Raw genomic sequence first — 8,280 nt, forward strand, 5'->3', positions numbered from 1 at the left:
ATTACTCACATTTTATAGAGGAGGAAACAGAGGTTCAGAGGGTTTATGTTATGTGCCCAAAGTCACAGTAAATTTCCCACCACAAGTTCAGGTTGCTTCCAGAAAAAATATGAATCATATCCAAGAGAATAATAAAGATAATAAAGATGATGATGATGATAATAATAAATAATAATAAACATTTATTCAGTAATCACTATATGCTAGGCATTTGTTTTGTTTTATTTGTATTAACTCATTCAAATGCTCCCAACAACGTTCTTTTCTTAAAAGTAAGACTGCTGAGCAGCGCCGTCAAGCGACTCTCAGAGAAGCAGCGTCGCCCACTGGGCCCGACCGACATGGGCCACGGAGAGCCGGCAAGGCACCTGGCCTTGCATTGCGGCTATGGTTCCCAGGGGTCCTTGGACTGGCCAGATGAGGAACGAGGCTCCAGCCTCACCCACCCAACCGGTGCAGACACGATCACCTCTGACCACGAGCCCCCCACGGCCACTGGGGCAGGGCGGCCAGGGCTTCGCCGCAGACCCACGGCCCCACCACCATCTGATGCTGCCCGGGAAGAACAGCACTGCGGCTCAGTGTCCAGAAGGTGCAGCAAGCACCGACCCCCTCCAACAGCCTGTCCACCCCACAGCCCACGCTGGCCTCCCGGCAGATACGGGCCCAACTGGGGGACGCCTCGGACACAGAGGCTGTGGAGTGGGGTCCCCCGGCCAACCCTGAGCCATTGGGGCGACCAGCTGTCTCACCTGGACATCCTGGCTATGTCCTGGAAACAGGCCAGCTCCTTCACGGGCTCCAGCGACTCACAGGCCACCCCCACCCAAGCTGGCTTCTCGGCCGCAGGGTCAAGTTGTACTGCGCCCGCTGAAAGCCCACCGTGGCCAAGGCTCGGGCCACTGCCAGGAAGGCCACCAACACCGCCGCCGTCCCCTGCCAGCCCTTTAGAAGGGTGCGCCCGGGCAGCGACCGCTACTCCTCACCCAGAACCGATTCACTCACCCGAGACACGAGTCGCCGGCAGCAGGATTCAGATTGCACGTCCACTTCCGAGGGGGAGTGCGGCTCCCACCACAGCTCCTCCAAACACACACGCTCCCATGCCTCAACAGCCACGCAGACCCCAGGGCTGGTGGCTCTCGCCGGGCCCACCCCGGACCCCTGGCCTCCGGGACACAGACGACGAGGAAGAGCCTGACCCCTATGTTTTCGTCGCCAGACAACCGACCTTGCTGAGATCGCCAGGCTGAGCCAGACACTGGTGAAGGACGTGGCCATCCTGGCCCGGGACATCCACGACGTGGCTGGAGACTGTGACTCGCTGGGCTCCTCAGGGCCTGCCCGCAGCCCTTCTCTGAGCAATGGGCCCAGCACCCCTTCCTCCACCATCTCCGCCGGCGAGGAACTGGTGCAGCACACCCCCGAGGCCAGCCTCAACTTCCAGAAGGTGCCACCGGGCTCCCTGAGCTCTCCGGACCTGGACCAGAACATGAACGACCGCTGTGAGGATCCCTGGCCAACAGGACGCGGCCTTGGAACCGTGAAGAGGTGATTCGATAACCCAATGCTGAATCCCGTGTCCCAGCCGTCCAACCCACGTCATCCGCGAGAACACCGAGCACCTCGCCCAGTAGATCCTCTTTCAGAACTCGGGGCGTGTGTGGGAGGACCTGGAAGCCAGGATCAATGCCAAGAACGAGGTGCCCATCCTGAAGACGTCCAACAAAGAAATCAGCTCCATCTTCAAAGAACTCAGGCAAGTGCAGAAGCAGCTGGAAGTGCACTGGGCGGGAGGCCCCTGGGTGGGCGAAGGAAGCCGGACTGACCCTCCCCCTCCCCGAGTCATCAACGCCATTTTGGAACCCAGTGGGAACGTGGGTTTGGACCTGCAAACGGGGGCCCTGCGGGCATAGCCCAGCTCGAGAAGGGCCGACAAGCCGCCCAGAGCCAGTCCTCACCCACCTCTGCCCTGCTTCAGAGGAGCTTCCCGCAGCAGCAAGCAAACTGCGGGTCGCCTCGCCTCCCAGACCCCACCCTCCTCCCCGACTTCCTCCACGTAGCAGAGGTTCCTGATCTAGGGGGCGGGGGATAGGGCGGCCTCCCTGTGCCTGGGTCCCGTGCCTCCCGCCCACACTGTCCACTGCTGCTTTTCCCTCCTGGCGGCAAACAGTTCACCACAAATACCCCTACCCATGCCATAACCCCATGGGTTCCAGGCCCCCTCCTTAGATCCCAGCCAGCACCCCAGCCATGTTATCTAGCTCCCACCCTGCTTCTGCTGTGGCCGATGCCAAGGGCCAGCATCGCCGGCGTGTACCCTGCCCCCTCTCCATCGCTGTCAGTTTTGTCTTTAGCTTTCGAGTAAAGAGTGGTTTGTGCCATTGCAGCAGCCTCCCCAGTCCCAAAAGGCCCCGCCCTGCCTCGTGGGCTGAGGGACACGTGCTTATTGGCCTGTCCATTTGTGCTGGCCGGGACCAAGCGGAGGGATAGGGGCTGGGCAGTGGGGTCATTCGGTGTCACAGAGCTGGGAGCCCCGGGACTTAGGAGGGCAGAGTGCAGGCTGGTCGTGGGGCTGGCGGCTCCCAGCCGCCTTAGCCAGTGACCTGGGAGACATTTGGGGTAGGAACCCCACCGCTTCGAGCCTTTGGTGCCAACACAACTGCCAAACTCGCTGAGCACGTGGCCGGGAGGCCGCGCTCACGCCAAGCACACGCCATGCTCACTCCCAGGCTCGGCTCCACACGCAGGCACGTCCAGTGCCGGATTCGCAGCCTCTGCACCTGGCTCCCAGGGAGTTGTTGCCTGGTGGAGGTGAGCGACAGGCCGAAGTGGCTAGGAACCGGGCTTCCAGAAGCTCCTGGACAACAGCCCTCCCGCCCCTCGCCTCCCCCAGTTCTTTGGATGCTGTGGACATTAGTTGGGTTCTCACAGATCGCTGTACTCCTGGTCCCGTGGACGGGCGAGGGACAGGCCCCCAGGAACAGTAATTTTCTCAAGATTCGTTCAGTTGAGAAAATACCAGGCGAGCAGAATGCACCCCCTACCCACCCCGGAGATGTTTCTGGAGCCTCTAAGCCAAAGAGCCCATTGGCTGGGGAGCGGGGCGCCGCCTCCGCTATCCTGGTGTATAGGGTGACTCGGCCTGGCGTGTGCGTTTAAGTATCCATTGCTGAGAGGTGGGGAGGAGGGGTCGCCGAGGCTGGACCCAAGGCCGCGGTGGGTGATGCGTGTGTCCGTGTTCACATGTAGCTGAAGCGGTGTTGAGTGCAGGGGTCCTGTGCCCCACTTCATGTTTACATGTGTGAGTGGCATTGGGGTCTCCGCCTGGCCCCACCTGGGAGCTTGCAGTGTCCACACAGAGGAGTTGCTGGTTCTGGAGCCCACCCCATGCCTGGAACAGCTACCCACAGCCTGTCCCCTGGAAACAAGCAGTGGCCATCCATCCACCTCCATCCACACCCCACGGTGATCACTGTACAACTTTTTTATTCACCAATTCATATTCCCTCCCTCCCAGCCTTCCCCTTAGGATCGGTAATTTATTTGTCTGGCTTCTCAGAGGCACCTTTGCGTTTGTCCTCAGGTCGTCTCGCGGTCTTTCAGAAAATGGTTATTTTATGATTTGTCATGGAATTTGTTTTAATAAATCATATCATGTGGCAACATGAAAAAAAATTAAGTAGACTTTCTTTTTTAATTAATAGACTTTCTTTTTTAGAACAGTTTGAGGTTCACAGAAAAATTGTAGGTAAAGTGCAGAAAGTTCCCTCACGCCCTCCTTTCCCTCCTCCCCCTTCCCACCACCATACTCAGTTTTTTCTATTATTAACATCTTGCTTTAGTGTAGTACTTTTATTATAACAATGAGCCAATATTGATACATTATTATTAACAAAATCACATACTTTGCATTAGGGTTGACTCTTTGTGTTGTACATTCTGTGAGTCTGAACAAGTGAATAATGACATGTATCCACCATTTCAGGATCATACAAAAGAGTTTCACTTCCCTGAAAATTCCACTGTGCTCCGCCTATTCATCCTGCTCTTCCTAGCCCTGATCCCCTGGCAACTACCACAATTCCTACTCTCTTCATAGTTTGCTTTTTTTTAGAATGTCATATGATTGAAATCATACAATGTGTAAACGTTTAATGGTGGCTTCTTTCACTCAGCAGTATGAATTTAAGTTTCCTCCATGTTTTTTCATGACTTGATAGCTCATTTTTTTATACTGCTGAATAATATTCCATTGTACGGATATGCCAGTCTGTTTATCCATTTACTTATTGAAGGACATCTTGTTTGCTTCCAAGTTTTCTCAATTATGCATAAAGCTGCTATAAACATTTGTGGGAAAGTTCTGGTGTAGGTAGAAGTTTTCAACTCATTTGAGTAAATGCAGAGAGTATGGTGGCTAGACCAGATGGTAGGAGTATGTAGCTTTGTAAGAAGCTGCCAAACTGTCTTCCAAAGTGGCTGTACCAATTTGCATTTCCCCGAATGAGAGTTCCTGTTGCTCCGCAACCTCCCTGGCATTTAGTGTTGTCAGTGTTCTAGACTTTGGCCATTCTAATAGATGTGTAGTGGTATCTCATTGTTTTGATTCACCATTCCTTAGTGACATATGTTCTTGAGCATCTTATTATGCACTTATTTGGCATCTGCACAGATATTTTGCTAATTTATTAACTGGATTAAAAGCCCCATTTTTATGTAGGGAAGTAAGGCACAGAGAGGTTCAACAAATTGCCCAAGGTTACACAGCTAGGGTTGAGCCCACGCAGGCTGGCTCAAAGCCCACAGTCCTAACCACTCGTCTGTAAATCCTTCAGGATCCATGCCTTAGAGCTAAAAAACCCGGACTCGATGCTGAGTATGCAATTTACATGGTGTCCAACCTTGGGTATGTTATTTAATCTCGCCAAGCTTCAGTTTCTTCTTATGTAATATAAGGATAACAGATCTCAGTGTTGTCGTGAGGATTAAATGAGACAAAGTAGAAAAAGGTGCTTAACTTGTTCTCCAAACATAGCAACTGCCAATAAATGGTAGCTATTATTATTTCAATGCCACAGGCCTGCAGTAGCCATAAGAATTAGCACCTGCCTTGAAACTAAAATAGATCAGTCTGGGGTTTTAAATTCTATAGAAACTCAGACATTTCTTAGTGAGGTTTTCATAATCAGTTGTCTGCTGACACCTTAACTCCTTATATCTAGTGCACATGAATGAATAAAGGGGATTAGTGTGCTTAAAAGAAGGATAGAATTTTACTGTATTCAGTTTCCTTTTCCTGTTCATCTTACCCTCCTGCTGTCCCTGCAAAAAAGAAAAAGTCACAGTTGTATTATCCTTGCAGCTAATGAAGCATGCTGAAACCAGATGTGCCCTGCTTGAAACTGGGATGCTGGTGGAGAAGAAAAACATCCAAGCAACGGCACCTGATGTGTGTGAATCACTCTCAGAGGATGCCTGGCTCCTTAGAAACTGCAGGAGTCCTGGGTTGTGAGAGGCCTTGAGACCTTCATCTTCAGAGGGTGATTCCCAAACCTGGGTGATCCCCAGTATCTCCTAAGGAGCTTTTAAAAATAACAGATTCCTCAATGCTTGGTTTAAACTTAACTGATTCAGAAGCTCCTGGGGGTTGCTGAGGAGAGAATAGGATTCTGATATGAATACCTTTAGAAGCTCTGAGAGGCTCTAATGATCAGGGAGCTGCTGACCTAATGTCTTTCCCATCTGATGTTTGGATCCTCTTGTGTCTGTGTTGGGGGCAGGGGTGAAGGAGAAAGCAGACAAGTGCTATGGGAAAATAGAGCATTGTAGGATGTAAGTGCCTTTGTCAGTAAAAGTAGATGCAAACTGAATGAGCAGTTACTGAAATTGTTTTCTAATGAAAGTGATCAAAAACAAAGACTATCTGTTCAAAGTGGGAAAAAAATACTAAAAAAGGAATCTGATACTCAACTAATTTGGACAATTTCTTTCTCACAGGAGTTAACAAAGTCAAATAATTTACCTAAATAGTTGGGATCAAAATCTAAGTGCTTTCCTTTAGGTTTTCAAGTTTCCAAAACTCGAATAAGTTAATGAGAAAATTGCATTTGGTAAGGCAATAAATTACTTATGCTTGGGAAAAATCAAATTTCATAGACTCAAACTGGTATTAAACTCTGCAAAGTACTTTGCTTTTGATGTTTTTAAATTTTATCTTTTGATTTTCATTTACTCATTCAACAAACTTTTTTGAGTACTAATACTATGGTGCACCACTGATTTAGATGTCATTAATATGAAGATGAGATTCCCATATAAGCGTAGGTGCAAGGGTTGGGGAGCAGCTGTAACGGTAGAGAAAAGAAACTAACATTTTAATGAGCATTTAGTGTCAGTATCATTTACATACAGTATTCTATTTAATATTCACAATCCTATGACATAATTTGATCACTCGGACAGAAACTAATGCATCTCCTAAACCTATGTTAAACAGCCCGAGAACTGGACATACCTTCCTGTCCCCATGTTAGCCAGTACTGAGAAGCAAAAATGACCCAACTACTTGCTCCAGGAAAATAAGACTATGAACCAATTAAATGGGTTAATTCTAAGATTAACAACACACTTGTCCCACTGAACCCACCAATTCAAAGCTATTATGTCATAACTTCTGCTCAATCTCAACCACTTCTCCTTAAAAATTATCCAGCCTCGCCCTTATCCCTATAAATATCCTCCCTTGACCTCTCCCTTCTGAGATATTCCTAAGTCTTTGTCCAAGGTGATGTTCACCCACAGTAAATCCAATACACGTAGATATGTTTGATCGATAGTTGGTTTTTTTTTTCTAGTGGTCTTTTGGGGAGTCAGCAGTCAATATCACTGTTTTTTGATGAAGACTTTTGCCTAAACTCATGCAGCTGTTATGAACTACTCTCCTGAAGAGCCAGGTGGTAAACACAGCTGTGACTGACTGAAGTTCCTATTCCATCCACGGGTGTATACATTTAGGCATAAGTGCTAGATGAGCTCAAGGACACAGATTTTTTCTGTATTTTCTCAGATGTTTACAAGCAAGCAACTTTAAAAGAGAAGGCAGCATTAAAAATGGCAATCCATAAATGCGAGGGAAATTCAAGTCCTTAAATCAAGTCAAAATGTATTTACTGCCATCTGTTCTTCCCGGTGACAGAGAAATAAATGCATAAATAAGTGGCTCACAGACCATAAAAGAATGCCTCAATGAGTCCCATAAACAGATGCAAACACGCAAGAACTGAAATCTAAGTATTGATTGATAACAATAATTAATGCTCAGAATTTTGCACATGATCCTAAGAAAATTACACAAGCCATCCTCTGTCAGTGTTCCACCTGCTCATAATCCTAGACTTTTATGGACTAAATCTTTGAATGGTTATTGGAAATGTAAAACATCAAATAAAAATGCAAAAGTATTTAAGTTTCAATTGCATTGACAATACTGTGTTGACTTCAGAATGGAACAAGGTGAACAGGCGAGCTTTGTGGAACACGGAGGAGGTGGAGTTTGGTCAGGAGTCCCAGACAATTTGATTAGCTCAAAAAGGAGGTAAGGAAGAGGCCAACATCCTAAAGGCAGAGTCGAATGGAGGAAAACAGTGAATCATTTGCCAGAAAATATAAGGATATGTCTGTCCTAGATATGCTGGCCAAGGGCACCCTGCTGAGCCAGTGGGCAGTCTAGGATCAGGGTGAAAAGCTGGGGTCAGGCCATGTTGGGTCCTGACACCCTGCCATTAAGGTGGGGCCAGAAGGGACAGAGGCTGGGGGCTGGTATAAGCAATTTCCACAGCAGGCAGTTTCTCTTGACTCCTGGTTAGGGAGATGCACCAGGGAATCACTGTTATTAATATTGAAGAATGCAAATTGTACTGCTGGTGAGTGAGTTCCTAATAACAGTAACAACAATAGGTAATACTTTTATGTAGCACTTGTTTTTACCAGGCAGTGTCCTGAGCATTGTATGTATACTAACTCATTTAAGGTTCATTCTGTGAGTACCTATGAGGTAGGCACCATTATTATCCTTATTTTACATATGAGGAAATTGAGGCATAGAGAGATTGAGTGACTTGTCCAGATCTTACAGCTAGTAAATGGCAGAGCCAGGATGAATCAATCAGTTGGTCAATGGATTAACAATGCAGCTGTTACTGAGTCTAAGCTCATACTGCTCACCACACGACAGTCCAGTAAATTGAGAGACGAGTTGTTGGGGCAAGGAATAGTGAC

The 8,280-nt window shown here is 48.2% G+C and overlaps 1 pseudogene; it reads left to right on the forward strand.

Annotated features, from left to right (window-relative positions):
• Positions 1 to 200: 200 nt before the first annotated feature.
• On the forward strand, positions 201 to 2,095 carry LOC102509086 (annotated as a pseudogene).
• The last annotated feature ends 6,185 nt before the right edge of the window (positions 2,096 to 8,280 follow it).

This window comes from Camelus ferus, chromosome 23 (assembly GCF_009834535.1).
Source record: "Camelus ferus isolate YT-003-E chromosome 23, BCGSAC_Cfer_1.0, whole genome shotgun sequence".
Lineage (NCBI taxonomy): Eukaryota > Metazoa > Chordata > Mammalia > Artiodactyla > Camelidae > Camelus > Camelus ferus.